Source organism: Phacochoerus africanus, chromosome 4, assembly GCF_016906955.1.
Source record: "Phacochoerus africanus isolate WHEZ1 chromosome 4, ROS_Pafr_v1, whole genome shotgun sequence".
In the NCBI taxonomy this organism is placed as follows: Eukaryota; Metazoa; Chordata; class Mammalia; order Artiodactyla; family Suidae; genus Phacochoerus; species Phacochoerus africanus.
In genome coordinates, this window is record NC_062547.1 from 17,425,804 (window position 1) to 17,448,077 (window position 22,274).

At 41.5% G+C, this 22,274-nt stretch overlaps 1 protein-coding gene across 9 annotated transcripts in view; it reads left to right on the forward strand.

Annotated features, from left to right (window-relative positions):
- Positions 1-22,274, forward strand: part of AMBRA1 (autophagy and beclin 1 regulator 1) — a 182,206-nt gene that overhangs the window by 8,062 nt on the left and 151,870 nt on the right. The window contains exon 2 of one of the 9 annotated variants that reach the window (XM_047775859.1): positions 21,169-21,220. The exons of the other annotated variants lie outside the window; for them this stretch is intronic. The gene's annotated coding sequence lies outside the window, so the exon portion shown is untranslated. The remainder of the gene's footprint in view (positions 1-21,168; positions 21,221-22,274) is intronic. 9 annotated transcript variants of the gene reach the window in all.

Consider the following 22,274-nt stretch of genomic DNA (forward strand, 5'->3'; position numbering starts at 1 on the left):
ACCCACTGAGCAAGGCCAGGGATTGAATCCATGTTCAGTGATACTAGTCAGGTTCATTACCTATGATCCACGATAGGAACTTCCAGAAAAAGGTGATATTTAAGGAAAAATCAAAGCTACCAAATCACCTTGAGTAAACTTCTGGGAGGTGGACATATTTTTTTGCTTAGTGGTAAAGATTGAGAATCCAGTAGAGTTTGTTACTCTTAGCCCTTTATGCTATTATATATAAATTGTGGGTTTCTTCAGTCTTTGCTTTAACTACCTGTTTATGTTTTCTTCTCCAAATCTCTATAATAGTCCTGTTCTGTCATTAAGAAAACAAACAAAAAAACTCCAAAAAACCTCACTTATTTAATGATTATAGTGGGGTCTTTCCTTTTCAGTCATTCATTAGGTATCTGTTGAATGTCTGCCTCTGTGGTAGGTGATCAGGATACCATAATAAGTGCTGATCAGAGCCAGTGCTTATTGAAGTGTTTTGTGTCGCTTTTTCTTTTCATTCTTATAACAACCTTACGGTGTAGGTACTTTCGTTCGTTCTGTTTTATAAATGTGTAAATGGTGGTACAGAGAGGATAAGCGGTTTGGTCAAGGTCATAGAACTGGTAATTGGCAGAACCAGGATTTGAATCCATGCAACCTAGCTCCATAACCTCCTGCCCCTAATCCTTAAATCATACTGATTCTTTTTTTTTTTTTTTTTGGTCTTTTTGCTATTTCTTTGGGCCACTCCCGTGGCATATGGAGGTTCCCAGGCTAGGGGTCTAATCGGAGCTGTAGCCACTGGCCTACGCCAGAGCCACAGCAACGCAGGATCCAAGCCGTGTCTGCAACCTACACCACAGCTCACGGCAACGCCGGATCGTTAACCCACTGAGCAAGGGCAGGGACCGAACCCGCAACCTCATGGTTCCCAGTCGGATTCGTTAACCACTCCGCCACGACGGGAACTCCTTAAATCATACTGATTCTAAACTACTTTATTTATTTATTTTTTGCTTCTTAGGGCTGCACTCGTAGCGTATGGAAGTTCCTAGGCTAGGGGTCAACTCAGAGCTGCAGCTGCTGGCCTATGCCACAGCTGCAGCAGAGCAGGATCCGAGCCCTGTCTTCAACCTACACCACAGCTGTCAGCAACACCAGATTCTTAACCCACTGAGTGAGGCCAGGGATTGAACCTGCATCCTCATGGATCCTAGTTGGGTTTATTACTGCTGAGCCACAAGGGGACTTCCTGAAAAAAAATAGTTTTATTTTTTTATTTTTGTCTTTTTGCTATTTCTTTGGGCCGCTCTCGCTGCATATGGAGGTTCCCAGGCTAGGGGTCGAATTGGAGCTGCAGCCACTGGCCTACGCCAGAGCCACAGCAACACGGGATCTGAGCCGTGTCTGCAACCTACACCACAGCCACGGCAACGCCGGATCCTTAACCCACTGAGCAAGGACAGGGATCGAACCCGCAACCTCATGGTTCCTAGTCAGATTCATTAACCACTGCGCCACGACGGGAACTCCAAAAAAATTAGTTTTAAACTCTCTAAACTGCTGCCACTATTCTAAGACTAGAGTGAAAAACAACAACAACAAAAAAACAGACATTGTCTCTGCCCTTATGGAGATTGTAATCCAGAGGGGAGAGAGTCAGTAAACAAAAAATTCACCAATGTATGATTTCAAAGTATGTAAAGCCTCATGATGGAAAAATAAAAAAGAGATTATGGTAGGGGAAGGTGAATTATTGTGGAGCTTTGGGGAAGATTTCTTTGATATTTAAGCAGATCCTAGAAAAATGAAAGGGGAAGGGAAGGGACTAGCATGTGTGAAAGCCTTGGGATGGGAAAGAAGTTGGCACATTTGGGAAACTGAAAGAAGACTGATGTGGCTTGAAAATAGCAGTGGGAGAGGATGAGGAGGGACATAGGATGAGGGTACTTTGGAGTGTGTCAAGGATTTTGGATTTTTTTCCTAGGTATAATCGAAAGCCTTTGAGAGTTTTAAGAATGACTGTTGTGACCTAATATATGATTTTAAAAAATTACTCTGGCTATGTTGTGGAAATTTTTGGAAATTTTTCTTTTGGGGGAATAATTAGGAGTTATGGAAAATTTGGAAAGAGAAGTGGGGGAAGTCTAATAATTAGAATGTCTTATAGGGTTCCAGGCAAAAGATGATGATGGTTGGGATTAGGCTATAGGAACAGGAGATGAGAGAAGTAGAAAGATTCAGTAAATCTTTTAGAGTTAGGCCAGAAAGACTTAATGATGAATTGGATATATGGGAAGAGAGAGGTATCAAGTATGATTCCTAGATTTCTGGCATGAGTATTTGGGTAGATGAAGTTGCCATTTCTGAGATGGAAGCATTGGAGGAGGGGCAGATTTTGACTAGAGTTGAGGAGCAGAATGAAGGCCTCAGTTTTAGTCGGCTTTGCTGTCACTAGCCTTTCTATTTTCCCCTTCCTTTTGGGTCGTTTGTATTTTGGTATCATTGGTTTTTAAAGTTCATTCCTTACCTTTATTTTTTCTTTCTTTCTTTTTCGTTCTGTCTTTATTTTGGCTGCACCCATGCCATGTAGAAATTCCTGGGCCAGGGATCGAACCCGTGCCACAGCTGTAACCAGAGTTGCAACAGTGATAATGCCGAATCCTTAACCCACTGAGCCATGAGGGAACTCCAGCATCTGCAGTTTCTATAGTGTGTGATGTGAGAGCTGGTTCAAATTGGGATTGAGAATCTCTTTCCTGTATGTTTAACTTTTTGAGGAATTGGGTTTACCTAACATACTGGTTTTATTATTTGCATTTTACTGATGGGATATTTGAGGTACACCCTCTGTATAGTTTTAACTTCCTGTCATCTTCAGAACAAGTCAGTGATGGAATTGGGAGTTTAAGACTTTTCATCATACTCTTTGTGTAGGTGACCCATTTAAAGCCATGTTGCATTTATATGAAGCTGTTTGAAATGGACTTCCTATATTTTATAATCTCTTGAAGAGACATTGTTCAGGTCGTGTTAAACAGATGTTCTTTTTCCAGAGTGGACAAGATGAGAGGGAACGTGTTTTAATTGCAACAGAAGGGATATAGATTACAAATTAGAAAGAACTTCCTGACTACAAGATACTACAAAGACTTTGTAACTATCTTTCTAGGGTGATTTAGGCAAGTGTTTGTTAAGAAATGAGGGAGATGACAAAGATGACTTGCTGAAGTCCCTGGTAACTTTAGGAAATAGTTGTTTGGTGGTTAATCAAATAGTATCTTTGGTATTTTAATGAGTACATTTTCATTTTGCTTATGAAGAAATCATCATTGGAGAGTAGGGGAATTTCTCAAGGTCTTCTGGTAAAATAGAAGATAACATTTTGAATCTTCTTGTTTCCCCATGTTGAATGCTTAGGGATGTATACTTTATCATAAATGAGTCTTGTCATGGCTGTGTTATGTATTATTGTTGTGATTCTTCCTAAGCCATAGGAATCAAAGCCAACATCTGCAGCTTTTATAGACCTGCAGCTTTTATATGATTTGAGAGTTGTTGGCTGGGCTTAGATTAGGACTGAGAACCTCTTTCCTATAAAAATGAATTTGGTCTTCTGTTATACTTGTAGAAAAGGGAACACATTACCAGTAACAGACTTGAGTGATAGATTCCTTATTTATTTATTTATTTTTTGGCCATACCTGAGCTAGGGATCGAACCTGCACCATAGCAGTGACCCTTGTCTGCAGTGACAACACCAGATCCCTAACCAGCTGTACCACAGGAGAACTCCAATAGATTCTTTTTCTTTCTTTCTTTTTTGGCCCCTGGGCCGGCGATCAGATCTGAGCCAAATCTGTCTTTTAACCCACTATGCTGGGCCAGGGATCAAACCTTCTTCGTCCTGGTGCTGCAGAGGTGCTGCCAATTTTATTGTGGCACAGCAGGAACTACTCCAATAGAGTCTTTTTTTTTGGTCTTTTAGGGCCACACCCATGGCATATGGAGGTTCACAGGCTGGGGTCTAATCGGAATTCCAGCTGCCAGCACAGCCACAGCAACGCAGGATCTGAGCCACGTCTGCCACCTACACCACAGCTCAAGGCAACGCTGGATCCTTAACCCACTGAGTGAGGCCAAGGATCGAACCTGCAACCTCATGGTTACTAGTCAGATTCGTTTCCTTTGCACCACCATGGGAACTCCTCCTCCAACAGAGTCTTAATGACTCATTTAGGAGGGGCCAGGTTAAAATCGCTTAGGTGAAGCTGCACATGACATCAACATATTTTTGGTTTGTATGGCCTGCAGAAATAGAAGCCCAGAAGATGGGCAAATGAACATAAGATTTTTTTGTAGAACATGAACATAAAAATACTCATTAAATGCAGTATTAAGTTGCCACTTTAAATGCTTAGTTCAGGAAATGCCAAATTTAAGATAACTCTCAACATTAGTAACTCATTCATCTGACATTTATAGTCTACATAAAGGTACCTCATAAGGGATCTCTTGTCTCTTATCAGAATTGTGGGGAGTTCCCTTCATGGCTCAGCAGTTAACGAACCTAAGATCCATGAGGATGTGGGTTCAATCCTTGGCCTCGCTCAGTGGATTAGGGATCCAGTGTTGCCGTGAGCGGTGGTATATGCCTCCGGTGTGACCTTAAAAAACAAACAAAAAAAGAATTGTGGAGTTCCCGTCGTGGCACAGTGGTTAACGAATCCGACTAGGAATCATGAGGTTGCGGGTTCGGTCCCTGCCCTTGCTCAATGGGTTAACCATCCGGCGTTGCCGTGAGCTGTGGTGTAGGTTGCAGACGCGCCTGGGATCCCGCGTTGCTGCGGCTCTGGCGTAGGCCGGCGGCTACAGCTCCGATTCGACCCCTAGCCTGGGAACCTCCATATGCCGTGGGAGCAGCCCAGAGATAGCAAAAAGACAAAAAAAAAAAAAAAAAAAAAGAATTGTGCTTTGAGATCCTTGGGTCTTTGACTGGGAAGCTAAGCTGGGAGGGAGTATTACCATTGGTACCCTGAATGAGGGGTTTAACTTTGTTTATTTTAGTTGGGCTATAAGAGCATTTACTTGTTACTTCTCTGCTACTGAAAATATCCTCAAGCATTTTTTATTGAGCTGTCTTGAATTGGCAACAATTGTTACCTCTTCAGGGTAGAAGAGAGGGGAGCCAACTGTTGAATACTTACCATATGCTGGAAAATTTATATTTGTTCTTGCATGTAATATTCATAACAAACCTATAAAGTGGATGGTGATACCTCTCATTTTATTTTATTTTATTTTTTGCTTATTAAGGCCTCACCTGAGGCATATGGAAGTTCCCAGGCTATGGGTTGAATCAGCTGCAGCTGCTGGCCTACACCACAGCCACAGCAATGCCAGATCTGAGTTGTGCTCTGCTATCTACACCACAGCTCGTGGCAACGCTGTGTCCGTAACCCACTGAGTGAGGCCAGGGATCTCAAAACTGCATCCTCATGGATACTAGTCAGGCTCGTTACCGCTGAGCCACAATAGGAACTTCGGTACCTCTCTTGTGAAGGACAAGACAACGTGAGGTATCCCAGGTCTCTTATCAGAATCATGCCTTGAGGTCCATTGGTCCTCGTATAGAAGGTGAATGGCAAAGCCGAGGTGGAGAAGAAAAGCAGTCTTCTGTATTAGTGTTTTTCAAACTGTGTTCTTTGGAAGTGCCTAAGGGATGGCCATGAGAGTAAGAAAGAGTTTTGCTTCCCCCATTTTGCTTGAGAAGAGCAGCTCAACTTTGGTCTGTTTTTTATTTTAGTGTTTTCTCATAAGGTTTCATTTGTAAAAAGCGTTTTGCTTCTGAGAGAGAAAGGAAGGAAGAAAAGAAAGAAGAGAGTTCCCGTTGTGACTCAGGGGTTTAAAAACCTGACTAGGGAGTTTCTGTCGTGGCGCAGTGGTTAATGAATCCGACTAGGAACCATGAGGTTGCGGGTTCAGTCCCTGCCCTTGCTTAGTGGGTTAGGGATCCGGCGTTGCCGTGAACTGTGGTGTAGGTTGCAGACGCGGCTCGGATCCCGAGTTGCTGTGGCTCTGGAATAGGCTGGTGGCTACAGCTCCGATTCGACCCCTAGCCTGGGAACCTCCATATGCCGTGGGAGCGGCCCAAGAAATAGCAAAAAGACAAAACAAAACAAAACAAAACAAAAAACCTGACTAGTATCCAGGAGGATGCAGGTTCAATCCCTGGTTCGCCTAGTGGGTTAAAGGATCTAGTGTTGCCACAAGCTGTGGTGTAGGTTGCAGATGTGGCTTGGATCTGGCATTGCTGTGGTTGTGGTGTAGGCTGGTGGCTGTGGTTTAGGCTGCCAGCTGTAGCTATGGTTCGACCCCTAGCCTGGGAACCTCCATATGCTGTGAGTACAGCCCTAAAAAGACCAAAAAAAAAAAAAATCTTTTTGTTATAACCTATAAGGGTAAAGAATCTGGAAAAGAGGACTTCCTGTTGTGGCTCAGCAGGTTAAGGACCTGACATTGTCTCTGTGAGGATGCAGGTTCGATCCCTGGCCTCCCTCAGTGGTAAGCTCCAGCATAGGTTGCAGATGCAGCTCGGATCCAGTGTTGCTGTCACTGTGGTGTAGGTCTCAGCTGCAGCTCAGATTTGACCCCTAGCCTGGGAACTTCATATGCTGTAGGTGTGGCCATAAAAAGAAAAAAAAAAAAGAATCTGTTAGAAGAATATATGTATGTAACTGAATCACTTTGCTGTACTATACTTTATATGTTAAAAATGATGTCCTGGAGTTCCCGTCGTGGCGCAGTGGTTAACGAATCCGACTAGGAACCATGAGGTTTCGGGTTCGGTCCCTGCCCTTGCTCAGTGGGTTAACCATCCGGCGTTGCCGTGAACTGTGGTGTAGGCTGCAGACACGGCTCGGATCCCGCGTTGCTGTGGCTCTGGCATAGGCCGGTGGCTACAGCTCCGATTGGACCCCTAGCCTGGGAATCTCCATGTGCCGCGGAAGTGGCCCAAGAAATAGCAAATAGACCAAAAAAAAAAAAAAAGAAAAAAGATGTCCTAAGTCACTTTTAACTCTACACCCATAATTTGACCAAAAAGGTTAAAAATATTTTCATTACCAAAATTTCAATAAATTACAGCATTAAGGAGATTTCTGCTGCTTTGACTGGCAAGCTTCTGTTCATACTAGTTGAGCATTTCTAGGGCATTGTTTTGTATAGGAGGACATTGCAGACCTTTTGCCAGGGGTCAGGAAGAGAAGTACATGACTTATAGAGTGTCAGAGCAGAGTTGAAACTAAGGACAGTTGTAAGGAAGCTAATGTGAGAGACTCACGTGCTTTGGGGAGGATAGCTCAATTCTTTTTTTTTTTTTTTTTGTCTTTTTGCTATTTCTTGGGCCGCTCCCGCGGCATATGGAGTTTCCCAGGCTAGGGGTCCAATCGGAGCTGTAGCTGCCAGCCTATTCCAGAGCCACAGCAACTCGGGATCCGAGCCGCGTCTGCAGCCTACACCACAGCTCACGGCAACGCCGGATCGTTAACCCACTGAGCAAGGGCAGGGACCGAAGCCGCAACCTCATGGTTCCTAGTCGGATTCGTTAACCACTGCGCCATGACGGGAACTCCTGGATAGCTCAATTCTAAATCCACAGCACTTTGCACTTCCTTGAGGGTAACACTTGCCAATTTCAACTTGGTAGTTTTAGTTACAGTATATTGCAGTTGCAATCTGAAAGGCTCTTTGAGATGGGAGGCCTTTTCTTTACCTCTCTGTCCCTGTCACCTATAGTAGATCCTGGCACATAGATAGCAACTCCCTCCTAATATGTTAAATGGAAAAAGTTGAATCAAAGTCAACAGATATTTAGAAGATGGCTTCTGCTTAAATATACTTATTAAACTTATTGCACCTCTTCTGTTGGCATGTGATATTATAGAAAAAGCTGATAACATGGGAAAAAGCACTCGTCTTGTAGCATTGAATGCCAGCTTTACCACTTACTGGCTGTTTGATCATGGGCAAGTTAATTTCACATTGACCCAGGTTTTGGTCTGTAAAATGGCAGTGGAGTAGGAGGGGGCTTTAGAATAGAGTATGTAAATACATCAGCACTTAATAGTGGTAGTTGCTGCTATTCCAAGTGTTTTAAATGTTATCAACACTGTATTTTGCTCTTCTGCTTGACGGAGGAATATATTTTCAGGGAAGTTTATTTGCTGTGGCTTCAGTACGTGGGAGAATTATCCCCTCCTGCAATTTTCTGCTGAAAAGAAATCATTTAGTATTTCTTTTTCTGTGGGCCCATGGGATAGTTCCATGGAGGAGGCAGAGAGGGGGATGGAATCCGAGAAGAGCTGCTGAAGACCTTGTGTTTTTGCAGATCTCTTGAAAATGCTACACTGTGCTGTGCTCTCACCAAAAGCGCCTGACTCAGCTGTGGCACATTAGTGTGGTAATCATTTGTCACTTTGTCCCAGTCAGAAAATCTATACCTGCCGGCCTGCTTGGCACTTAAAGACTTTCTTCCTTTCTTTCTTTCTTTCTTTCTTTCTTTCTTTCTTTCTTTCTTTCTTTCTTTCTTTCTTTCTTTCTTTCTTTCTTTCTTTCTCTCTCTCTCTAAAGCTCTCTATAATATAGTGATGAGAGATGAAGAAGATAGGCTGCAGGCTAATGTATAGTATAAATGATCCTGTTTTGATACAGAGAACAACTGTTTATATGAGCAGTGAGTTTGCATGGTTATCTCAAGAGGATAGTAATGGAATGGATAAGGAAAGAGATTGACTACTGACTATTTTACTTGTTCTAAGAAGCAGGTGCTACCTTTTTTTTCTGATTAAACTTTTTGTTTTGAGATAATTGTAGGTTTACATGCAATTGTAAGAAATAATAGAGAGGTTTCCCCCAGTGGTGATGTCCTACAAAACTATAGTACACCGTCACAGCCTGGGGCTTGCCATTGATACAGTCAAGATACAGAACATTTCCATCCCACAGGAAACCCCCCTGATGCTTTTTTATAGCCCAGATCATAATGATTTGACTGTACAGAGGATAAAATTGCAGTAAAGTTTTTGTGCAGAGAATCAAGGGAAAAATTGCCCCTGGGAAGGATGGCCCATTTCCCACTCCCCCAGCTCTGTCTGTAATCCCTGGCAGCCGCTAATCTGTCTGCTTTTGTCATTTTAAGAATGTCATGTCAGTAGAGTCATATAGTATGTAAGCTTTTGGGTTGGCCTTTTTCACTCAATGTAATTCCACGGAGAGTCATCCAAATTACACGTATCCTCAGAGTTCCCCTTGTGGGTCAGTGGTAATGAACCCGACTAGTATCCATGAGGATGCAGGCTTGATCCCTGGTCTTGCTAAGTAGGTTAAGGATCCAGTGTTGCCATGAGCTGTGGTGTAGGTCACAGATTAGGCTTGGATCCTGCTTTGCTGTGGCTGTGGTGTAGGCCAGCAGCTGTAGCTCCGATTCAACCCCTAGCCTGGAAACGTTCATATGCTGCAGGTGTGGCCTTAAAAAGACACACACACACACACACACACACACACACACACACACACACACACACACACACACACACACACAGAGAGAGAGAAAGCAAATTACATGTATCCATAGTTCCTTTCTTTTTAATTGCTGAGTAGTATTTCATGGTTTAGATCTATCTCTGTTTGTTTAATCACTTGCCCATTGAAAAACATCTGAGTTTCTTGTTCTAGTTCTTGACTAATACTCATAAAGTTGCTGTGAACATCAGTGTACAACTTTTTGTGTGAATATACATTCTCTGGATTAAATGCCCAAGAGTGCAATTGCAGAGTCATGTAATACATACTGCTTTTTATTTTTACTTTTATTTTTTTGGCTGCACCTACAGCACATGGAAGTTCCTAGGCCAGGGATCAAACTCACACCACAGCAGTAGCAGAACCACAGCAGTGACCACGCCAGATCCTCAGCTTGATGAACCACCAAGGAACTCCATGTATTGCTTTTTAAAAATTAAACAAAAAAAGGAAAAAAATGAGAGGTGAAACAACTTTTTTTTTTGTCTTTTTGCTTTTTCTAGGGCCGCTCCCACGGCATATGGAGGTTCCCAGGCTAGGGGTCTAATCAGAGCTGTAGCCACCGGCCTACACCAGAGCCACAGCAACTCGGGATCTGAGCCACATCTTTGACCTACACCACAGCTCACGGCAACTCTGGATCATTAACCCACTGAGCAAGGCCAGGGATCGAACCCAAAACCTCATGGTTCCTAGTCAGATTCGTTTCCCCTGTGCCACGACGGGAACTCTGAGAGGTGAAACAACTTTTAACATAGTAAATCAAGTGTAATTTAAAAAATTTTGTAGTTCACATTGTGGCTCAGTGGTTAACAAATCTGACTAGTATCCATGAGGATGCAGGTTCAATCCCTGGCCATGCTCAGTGGGTTAAGGATCCGGCGTTGCCATGAGCTGTGGTGTAGGTTGCAGACGCAGCTCGGATCCTGAGTTGCTGTGGCTGTAGTATAGGCCAGCAGTTACAGCTCCAATTTGACCCCTAGCCTGGGAACCTCCAAATGCCGCAGATGCAGCCCCCCCCCCCAAAAAAAAGCAAATAAATTTTTTTTTTTTTTTGGTTGATGTTGTTGTTGTTGCTATTTCTTGGGCCGCTCCCTCGGCATATGGAGGTTCCCAGGCTAGGGGTCGAATCGGAGCTGCAGCCACTGGCCTACACCAGAGCCACAGCAACGCGGGATCCGAGCCGCGTCTGCAACCCACACCACAGCTCATGGCAACGCCGGATCGTTCACCCACTGAGCAAGGGCAGGGACCGAACCCGCAACCTCATGGTTCCTAGTCGGATTCGTTAACCATTGCGCCACGACGGGAACTCCCCGCAAAAAAAATTTTAAGAAAAACAACTAATTCTATGATTTCCTTTTGAATATATATTCAAACCCTACATTCTTGGTGCACATAACTTATTTACATTGATTTCTGGTGTTTTGCTCTAGCATCAAGGCAATAATAATAACACTGTGGTTTTCCTCGTCTCTTTCAACTGATAATCCATGATTACAGATAATAACTAACACAACCTACGAGGAGGCAAGTAATGTTTATTGCTGGTGAGGTTATTAGCTCCTTTATAGATAGGGTGGTTAAGGCTTGGGTGTTGTGGAATTTGCCTAAGGTTATATCATGAGTCACTCTGTTCTGACTCATATTCATTCAGATTTATTCTTTCTCTCTCCCTGTCTCCTGAACTAACTCTTTTATTATGACCTAGGTGTGAGGACACGAAAAGGTTTTTTTCTGTATCTGAGGTTTAGTGCTTGCATATAGAAGTGGTGTAGTCTGGTGGTTAGTGTATACATTTTGGCATTGGATTTGGCTTGATTCTCTCTTCTACTTGGGCAAATCATTTAGCTACTCTAAGCCTCAGTTTTATGATTTGTGAAATGGGGATAATGAGAGTACCTGTCTTCTTAGTATTGCTATGAGAAGTAAATGAGATAATGTCTGGGAAAGTGCTTAGCACTGTCAGGTGTGTGGCAAATGTTCAATGCATGCTTGATCAAAGTATTGCTTTAAATATATGCGTTATCAGGAGTTCCCATTGTGGCTCAGTTGGTTAAGAACCCAATTAGTATCCATGAGGATGCAGGTTCCGACCCTGGCCTCACTCAGTGGGTTAAAGAATCTCGCGTTGCTGTGAGCTGTGGTGTAGGTCACAGATGAGGCTTGGATCCAGTTTTGCTGTAGCTGTGATGTAGGCTGGCAGCCTGCAGCTCCCATTCAACCCCTAGCCTGGAAACTTTCATATGCTGCAGGTGTGGCCCTAAAAAGAAAAAAAAAAAGCGATTCTGAATTATTGATTTCCTCCCTTTAGTTTGCCCCCGCAAACATTCCTTTTCTTATTTTTTTAATTTAAAAAATTTTAAGAAGTTTTTGACCTTTAGGGCCGCACCTGTGGCATATGGAGGGTCCCAGGCTAGGGATCGAATCGGAGCTGTAGCTGCTGGCCTATGCCACAGCTGCAGCAACTCCAGATCTGAGCCATGTCTGCAACCTACACCAGCAATGCCAGATCCTTAACCCACTGAGCAAGGCCAGGGATGGAACCTGCATCCTCATGGATGGTAGCCAGATTCATTTTCACTGAGCCATGAGGGGAACTCCTCCTTTTCCTATTTTCTTCCTAACATTATTTGAAAGTTATCATCAGTTTTTAATTATATAAATAATGTAAGCTCCTCAGGGGCAGGAATGTTCTCATTTGCTGTATTATCCTCAGTGCCTAGAGTAGGGCTCAGTATGTAGATATTCATTCAGTAAACACTTGCCAGCCTGGCTATTATTGCTTTTGCATCCTTCCTCTCCCCTTAGGTATTTTTTATTTGGCAAGTTGGGGAAATGCAATCCAGCTTCTAGTCAGCTTAAAATGACTAGGTTCTTAAAGTCCAGTGCCTTATTTTGATTGGCTGAGAAATGTGATTGGCAAGGTGGAAGGGCATCTGGACCTTTTAACATAAGAGCTCTGCATTTAATAATTTGACTTCTCCTTTTCCTGAAGCCTTGAGGGAAATTTTTCCTTTCCCTATTCTAGTCAGCCAAGAACCTGACCTGGGCTGACTCTAACATTGGAGAACACTGAACACAGTATCTGCTGAGCCAGGGACTGGGAGTCAAGCTCTGATACTATCTGAAGGAAAAGCCTGAATTCAAATCCTGCTTTGCCTACTGACTCATCTTGCAAACCTAGATGAATTTCTTAACCTCTTCCAGGTTTTAATTTTCTTACTTGCCTGGTGAGTAATCTTACCTGTCTGGGCTTGTGAGGATACTTGGCTTAACATACTCAAAGCTTTTTACAATACTGTTGCTGTGGCTCCAGGGGTTTCCAGGAATGATTGGGGGCAGAATGGTGCTCCGGGGAGGAGAGTCTGACTCTCTTTTTCCCAAAGACTATGCAGAAAACAGAAAGATGTGATTCTTTGTGATTTGAAATCAGCTCTACTTCAGCCTCCTAATGTTGCTGGTGGATGAAAGGTATGTTGTTGCCAAAGCCATTAGGCATGTTTGTCTGAGGCAGCTGGGGTCAGTTCCCATTTCTGGGGTTAAGTTGTTTTTGCCTCTGTGAAATTTCTTCCATCAAAAGCTACTCTTTTCTCTCTCTCTCTTTTTTTCTTTTTTGCTTGCTAATAAGAAATCTCTTGCCATTTTTGCGCATTTATTGGTAGCCATCCTGCTCTTGATTTTGTTGATGGCTTGAACTCAGAAATTGAGCCTCAGTTTCTTCTTGGTTCAGTGGCTTCCTCTGTGTTCTTGCTTGAGTTCTCAGAGGTTCTTGTGTTCCCAGCTCACTGTTTTCCCCAGAAAAGTTTACAGATAAAACTTCATTTCTTTTCTCTTCTCTTTCTGAGGTAAGTGGGAGTGAGGAAGATTGTCAGTCTCAAATTTGGGTCTTACGGCTTTCTGTTTCCAGTTTTGATCATACTTCTTTTTTGAGCATAGAACTTGCGTGTGTTCAGACATTACGTTACATCATTGTGAGTTACTTCAGGAAGACTTAGGAAAATCTATAGCAGAAAAGTGTTTTTTCCCTCCCCTTTATTGTAATTAATAGTCACTAGAATTTATTTAGTTTTGTATCTTTTAAGCATTTTGGAATGTTACTAGTTTATTTGTGATGTTCGCTGGAGTGGACTGCCTTATGCTGAGTTTATATATGAAGACGCCTGGAGTGGGGGTGGGAGTTGGATATGAGAAAAAGAAGTTACACTGCTTGCTTATCTCTTGGTGAATTTGGGCTGACATAACCTTTTTACAGGTACTTGATTCAGTATTACCTTTTAGCCTAACTTTCTAGAGGCAGACCAATATAGTATTTTAGAGTATGTGTAATTCTGAACGCTGTGCATAGCTGCAGTAAGGTGCAGGTTCTATTAGCATTTTATTTTTGGTCTTTGGCTGCTTATAAAGGGACCGTGTATAATTTTGATTATCCTGGTTTTGATTCTATCAAATTATTTGCTTTTAGTTTGCCAGGTGATTAGAGATTCTCTCTGATTCTGCTTCATAGCCTGTGTAGTTTCCTTTGCACTTTCTCCTAGAGCTGTGCATGCTAGACGTCTTTGTGGGAAGTCCTATTTATTGTATATTCTGGTTATTGTTGGTAGCTAACTTGGCTTTTACTTCAAAAAGTAATCCTGCCATGAGATTTTTGTAACTCGAGTGTACTCCGAGAATATTATTCCTTTCAAGTAGAAAGAAGGTGTTATTACTTTCAGTTTTTATACATTATAGTATGCTTTGTCCAAGATTATATACAACTCGGTGGTAGAAATCGGCCATTGAAGCTTCTTACAATTTAGTCTTATCTTTACCCATGAAATCACATCACTTCTGTATTTGGATGGAAGATACAATATCTCATGTTCCCAACCCTCCTCCCGGAAAATCCACTGTGTCTGTGTTTTATTCTAAATATGCTGTTTCAAAAAAAAAATGCTATTTCAGATATGAGTATTCAAAAGACTTCTATCATCTTGAGATACGTAATTTTTTTGGTTTAGGTACCCCCCACCCCAGTAGTGGTGAGGATGGATTTCCACTGAGCATCCTCTGTTGCCTGACCTTCTCCTGGTTAATGACATGTGCATAGGGAAATGACTGGTTGAGGTTAGTTAATAGTACAGTTTTCTTTTTGTAGAGATGTTTGACTTTAGAAATTGAATTTATGACCTTGAACTTATCAATACCACCCATAACTGACCATATATTTTTTTTTCTACCTAGGTGTTGCTGTTTATGAGAATTTGGAGTTTGTTTGGGGTTTTCTTCATAGCTGGAAATAAATACATGCACATATTCCTTCTTTTATATGCTAGGCACTGGGCTAGGTACTAGACTAACACAGACATAGTGTTTGCCCTAACAGAGCTTATAGTCCAATGAGGAAAAAAGAAAAGTGCTCTAACAAAGAATTATGTACACTGGGTATTAGGTAGTGTTTTGAGTTATCCGTTACTGTACAAAAACCACCTCTGATTTTTTTTTTTTTTTTCCAATACCAGCAAGCATTTTTCTCCAGTTCTCAGCAGACACTGACTGGGTTTCCTACAAATTTAACTCAGTTCTGACACTCTCTACCTGGGGGTAGCATCTGACTCCAGGTGGAGAGTGGCTTAAGGGCTCAGTCCCACAAAACTGCAGCCCCTTCAACTTCAGGGGCTGATTGCAAGTCCAGATTGTCACCTCTGCTTCTGATTGACAGCCCACAGGGATGAGGTTCCCATGGTCCCCTCCTTGGGTTGGGCTGATTTGCTAGACCTAGTCACAAAACTCAACTATTTACTTACGTTTACCAGTTTACTGTAAAGGATTCAGGTAAACTGCCAAATGAAGTAGGTAAGGCGAGCTCTGAAAGGGTTCCAGGTGCAGGAGCTTCTGTCCCCATGGAACTGGGGTGTATCACCCTCCTGGCATGTGGATGTGTTCCACAACCTGCAAGTTCATCATATTTTGTTCAGTAGTTTTCTGTCAGTTTTTTTTTGGTGGGGGGGGGCATGCCCACCCATGCAGAAGTTCCTGGGCCAGGGATCAAAGCCATGCCACAGCAGGGACAATGTCAGATCCTTAACCAGCTGAACCACCAGGGAACTCCTTGTTCAATGGTATTTATAGAGCTTAATCTTTAGGCCCCTGTCCCTTTTCCTTTCCCAGAGGTCAGTGGGTAAGACTGGAAGTTCCAGCCCTCTACTCACTTGATCTTTCTGGTGACCAGCCCTATCGTGATACTTTCTAGGGGTAACATCTTAAGTCACCTAGTAGCATAAGTTTAAAAGAGGCTCCTGGAAATTCCCATGTGGCACAGCAGGTTAAGGATCCAGTGTTGCTGCAGCTGTGGCACAGTTGCAACTGCGGCACAGGTTTGATCCCTGGCCCAGGAACTTCCCCATGACATGCTGTGAGTGTGGCCAAAAAAAATAAAATAAAATAAAAATAAAAAAGAGGCTTCTTATGAATGACAGAAGACTTCTGTCACTCAGGAAATGTCAAGGGTTTTACGAGCTCTGTGCTAGAAATGGGGACTAAGAGCAAATCTGTATTTCTTATTAAAATCACAGTATCACACCACCTCAAAATTTGTGGCATAAAATAATAATGATTTGTTACTTCTCACAATCCTGTGGGTTTGGAATTTGGGCAGGAATCATCTGGTTGGTTCTTCTATCCTGTGTTGCATCAGTTGAAGTCACTCATTTGTCTGCTTTCAGCTGGTGGCTGGGCTGGGTTAGACATGGCAGAGGGTTTCAACTCATTGGTCTGGTACCTTGATAGTCTTCTATGTGGCCTCTCTGTTTCCAGGTAGTATCTTATCATCCAGGGCCTCTCCATGGTCTCTCTCCAGTGGGACATCCTAAATTTCCTTGCAGCCTGGTGGTTGGCTTCCAAGAGTGAAAGTGGATGCTGCCAGGCTTGGAACTGACACATTATCCCTTTTTTCACATTCAGTGATCAAAGCAAGTCGCAAGATCAGCCCAGATTCAAGGAGAGAGAAATCTTTTCTTATCTCTTGATGGGCAGAGCAGCATGGGAGTAGGATAGAAGGAATTGATGGAGACCGTCCTTGTAGAGAATCTATCACAGACAGTAGATGAAGTTAATCATGGACAACCCTAATTTGGGACCAACTCTGGCAGTGCAGGGAGGTCATTAGTGTATGTGTTTGTCATGTGGATGAGAAAGGGTTGACATGAGACTACACATGAAGACTCTCCTTTTCCTTTTCTCAGGTGCGTTGATGTCGTATTTCATGTTTGACAAAGGTGTATGCACAGACGACAGTATGTTCAATCATATTTTTGTTGACTCTGTTTTTTGAGATTTATGTTCTATTATAGTTGCCAGACAAGAGTAAATTTACTCTGGCATCTATCTCTATTCCCTGATAGGTAATTTTTCTTATTTTGATAGAGTTGATAGGTTTGTAGGGTAAATATATAGTAGCTGAATTTAATGATAAAGTCTTATTTGGTACTTTATTAAATTCAGAGTTATTTCTGACCAGAGGTTTTGAAGTCTTCTTTTCTCTCAAAAACTATATAAATTATTTGCTGTAGAGGAAGGATTGAGGAATTCCTATATGGTACAGTGGGTTAAGGATCTGGCATTGTCACTGCAGTGTCTTAGGTTGCTGCTGTGGCGTGGATTCAGTCCCTGGCCCAAGAACTTCCACATGCTACAGGTATGGGGAAGAAAAAAAAAAAAAGGTGTGAGAATTTATTTCATTTTTCCTCAGCATTATTCTTTAATTTCTTGACCTTTGAGGAAGTAAAAATAAAGATATAAACCAAGCTGATTTCCAACTGATATAGTAAAGCAGTGAAACATTGAAGGCCTCATACATGAGAGACTAGTACATGAAATAGGAGGGAGGCTGTATAGGAGGTTTTATCTCAGGCAGTAGGGAGTTTTCTCTTATATCTAGACTCTGTAGCCACACTGCCTGGGTTTAGATTCTGAATCTACTACTGACAGTGTGATTTGTTCTCTTCGGACCTCATGTACCTAAATGAATTACTTTATGTAAAGTGCTAAGAACAGTGAGACATGAGAAGCACCATGAAAGTGTTAGTCATTATTTTAATCATTATCAACAGTGGTAAGATTTTTTTTTTTTGGCCATGCCCGTAGCATGTGGAAGTTCCCAGGCCAGGGGTTGAACCTACGCCACAGCAGTGACAATGCCAGATCCTTAACTTGCTGAGCCACCAGGGAACTTCCAACTTTGGTAAGATGTTTTTATATGAAATGACTTGGAGATCTTTGCAGTGGACAGTCTCATTTTGCTTAGAAGGATCTGTCTTTAATTTATCTGATTGTTTGTAGGACTTTGTGGCCTTACATTTTTTTTTTCTTTCTCATTGCCATTCTGTAATTCTTCATTAGAGAATGAAGATATTATTTTGGTACAAGCATTGGAATTTTATAATAGCAAGCAAGCACTTTTCATTTGTTAAGTCCTTAACAAATCCTTGTGGTAATCCTGTCATATAGGTACTACCTTTTGCAGCTGAGGAAACTGGAGAACAGAGAGGTTAAGTAACTATTCCAAGAAACTTTCATGTACCAGGAAAATGACAGAGCTGGGATTCAATCAGCCAGTCTGATTTCAGGACCCATATATCACTACACTATACTATCTCTTATTAAGAAATTACAGATTAAAAAAATTAAATATTACTTAAAATTTCTAGACTTAACCACAGTTAGCAGTTTGGAATATCTAGGATATCCTTTAGTAGTCTGCACACAGTAGATACACAATTCAGAGAACAGTTGAACTTTTTATGCTTCCAGGTGTGTTTGCCTTTGGTCTGTGTTACCTGTTAATAGTTGTAGATTTGTGATGCTTTGCCTCAGATTCCCTGCATTAGTTTAGCATAGGAGTTAAGCAAGAGCTGTATGGAGGCAGAGATGGTGGTTACATTTTGGACCCAGATCCTATAAGGTGTCATTTGAAGTGTCCTGAAATGCTCTGTAGAAAGTCCTCTTAATGAAAACAAAGCTGCCAGTTGTAGAAAACCCTGTATATTTCCACCCACATGGAGTTTCTGAAGAGTAGGAGGCCACTTTTAGGCCTCTAATTAAAGGCCTGACATTTTGTTGTTAATTTTCCAGTTGTTGGGAGAACTCTACTTATGCAAGTGATCCTAGTTTTAGTATTTGAAGGATTTTTTGTTTCTTTTAAAAAGTTAACTTTGGATTGGATCCGGTATATGTAATTTTGGAATGTATATTGGTATTACATGGCTGATGTGACTCTTAGACTTTGCCTACATGGGCATAGTGAAGTGGAGAGAGATGCAGTTACTCAAATAAATGAGGTTATTGGACTCCATTTTCATAGTCCCTTCCAGGTCGAATAACTTTCTGATTCACTTCCCTGGAATGCTGTTGGTAGAGAGGATTTGGTGTCTGAATTATTAGCCAGGTTTTGTAGATAAAGTTCTAAGTTGTTGGTTCTGTTTTTTGATTCACTTTTTATGTAGAAGTAGCCCAAACTTATTTAATTACTTTGGTTATACAGATGAGTACTTTTCCTGAGTACTTTTTACTTGTTTGGTAACAGCCTTTGAGGTTTCTTAGAAATCTGCTGCTCTTGAGAATTGTGGCATTTCGGGTCTCAGGGGTTTTAGTTGGCTCTGTTGTTTGTTGAAGGAAACCATGGTTAACCCTGAAGAGGATTCAAAAATAATGACAACAATAGCAGCAATGGTGTTAATGCTTCACCACTCTTTTCTTTTTTTCTTGGCTGTGCCTGAGGAATGTGGAAGTTCCCAGGGCCAGGGATTGAACCTGTGCCACAGCAGCAACTCAAGCCTCTGCAGTGACGCCAGATCCCTAACCCGCTGTGCCATAGGAGCACTCCTCCACCACTCTTTTTTGATTTCAGTAACCTCACAACAACATGATGAAGCAGATACTGTGATTGCTGTTTACAAAGGAGGCAGCTAAATCTCAGAGAGGTTAAGTAACTTGCCCTAAATCATATTGCTAGACAGTGGAGTGAATAGCATAAGATGATCAAATTGCAAGGGGAACCTATAAATCTATAACTTGTGTTTCTACTGGGTTGTGTATAATCTCTAGGTGATTTTTTTTTTTTTTTAGTGGTTTTTAAATATAATTTTGTTCTAGAATTAGGCAGAGAAAACCTTTCAAGGTGATTCTCTTCTCATTGTTACGGAGGGAGAGGTGTTTGGAAATGGGGTGGAATCTTAGCATTTGTGTAATGTACATATCCCAGGCACATCCTTTTGGTTGTACTTATTTAAGACTTTAGGTGATTGAGAATTGATTCTGGGGACTGTGTAATGGTATCACAAAGACTATTCTTGGCACCCTTTGTCCCAGTCTGGTTCAGGGACAGATTAGGAAACTTATTTCTTCCTCCTTTTTAAAAAGAAGAATGAAAAACATGTTTGACTGGCACTTCCTCCTCAGCGAGAGGCCTGCCTGACTACAGTTTGATTTAGCTCCTTTTGTTCTTTGTAGAGAACAAATAAAATTTCTACTCAGGTGGCTGTAAGGAGTACATCAGGAGAAAGTTCCTTATCTTTTTAAAGAAGCAGAGCAAATATTTTTCTTCAGACAAAAGAGAGACTGTGCAGTTGTTTTAGTCCTATTGACTTCTTGCCATCATCAGACTTTCTCTTGTTGGAATTTTTAGTGTGTTTAGGTCCTTGGGAATTGGTAGACAAGCTCTTCGGTAGTCCTGAGCTTTAGTTTTTTCTTGATAACTGCTATTTGCAGCAGCTCTTTCCTTGTCCTTGTGATTCCTGTAGGAACTTCAGATTGCATCACAGTTTTCTGAATCATACGATGTTTGTGACCTATATTTTCTTCTTCCTCTTGAGTAACATGAGGTCAGAAGGTCAGATTTTTTTAGGAATTGGATTGCTGCTGTTTTCAGCACATGTTATAAGATTATAAATGATTTATATGCATTTCTTTGAAAGTACTTTTACTGTTACACTGTGGGACAAAAGACCCTCAAAACTCATTTCTGCTGAACTTCTCTCTAAATTAGGTAGAAGAATGATTGGCTCCCAGAAAATTACAGACTCAGTTAAGGGTTAAGGTGAACAGATGGGAACTATATTTCTGCCACCTTCCTGGTTAGTAATTATTCAGCTGTGTGGCAGTTTTGTTTCCAGACTTTTGATCTTAAACCATGAGTTGTCAGGGTCATCAAGGAGATTATTTCCTTCCAGTTAGTTCATCCTTAGTTTATTCAGGAGGTTGGCCTTCAGTGTGTTGACATATTCAGTGTGTAGATATTTATATCGTATGCTACTGGGGGTGAAAACTGTATTATGAGTATACAGGCTTGAGTTTGTTCTGCAGTCACCCGTTAGGGAACTTGGTGTTGTATGTGACTGGCAACTTGGAGTTATGTCTTTCTGTAGAATCTTTCTGACTTTTTATGTTTTAATATTCCAGGGAAAAAAGCTCTTAGCACAGGTGATAAATATATTTTTCCTTCTGTATTTGGATGCATCTAGTTGTGTACTTTTTAGATTGTAGCCTTTCATGAACTGTAAAGAGCTGATTAGTGTTTGACTTTTTATGATAATATTTATTACTTTTTAAATTTAAAAACTGAAGAGAACACTGCCTTTCCTGATGATTAAGTCATCTGTGATCCTACCACCCAAAGGTAACCATGGTTTAATACTTTCTCTATTTCTTTTGTATTACTAGTCTCAAAGATTTTTCTTATATCACATTGTGTATATAATTTTGTATTTTGCTTTTTTTCACTTAACGTGTTTTTTCCATATCATTAAATATTTTAAAATTAAATTTTGAATAGATAATTTTAAAAATAAAAATGGGAGTTCCCAGCATGGCTCAGTGGAAACGAATCCAGTTAGCATCCATGAAGACACGGGTTTGATCTCTTGCCTTTCTCAGTGGGTTAAGGATCCGGCGTTGCTGTGAGCTGTGGTGTAGGTTGCAGACTCAGCTTAGATCCCACGTTGTTGTGGCTGTGGCGTAGCTCTGATTCTACCCCTAGCCTGGGAACCTCCATGTGTCATGGGGTGCGGTGCTGAAAAGACAAACAAACAAATAAATAAATAAATAGTAAAAATAACATAAAACAAAAACACTGAGAAGTCTAGCTTTTGGAATTCCCATTGTGGCTCAGTGGATTAAGAACCTGACTAGTATTCATGAGAATGTGGGTTCTATCCTTGGCCTTGCTCAGTGGGTTAAGGATCTGGCATTGCCGAAAGATGCAATGTAGGTTGCAGAAGTGCCTTGGATCTGGTGTTGCTGTGGCTGTGGTATAGGCCGGCATCAGCTGCTGCTCCAATTCAACCCCTAGCCTGGGAACTTCCATGTGCTGCAGGTGCGGCCCTAAAAAGATGAAAAACCAAAAAACAAACAAACAAAAAGAAGAGTCTAGTTTTCATCTTTGTCTCCATTCGCCTTTTTCCTTCAGTCCCTAATAAGTGACCATTAATTTCCCCTTGCTTTTCCCTCTTCTGAACACTATCTTGTAGATCGCTTTTTATTGGTACCCAGAGAATCTTGCTTACCCTATTAGTCATCTCTTCCCCTTCATATGGACACTTGGGTTGTCCCCAATTTTTGTTGTTACAAACAATAAGAGGTAGTAATTAAAGGGAAAAAATGAAGTGTTTAACTCTGCTTCAGTTATTAAGGGAAAGTTCTCTCCAGAAGAATGCCAGCTAATAAATGTAGAA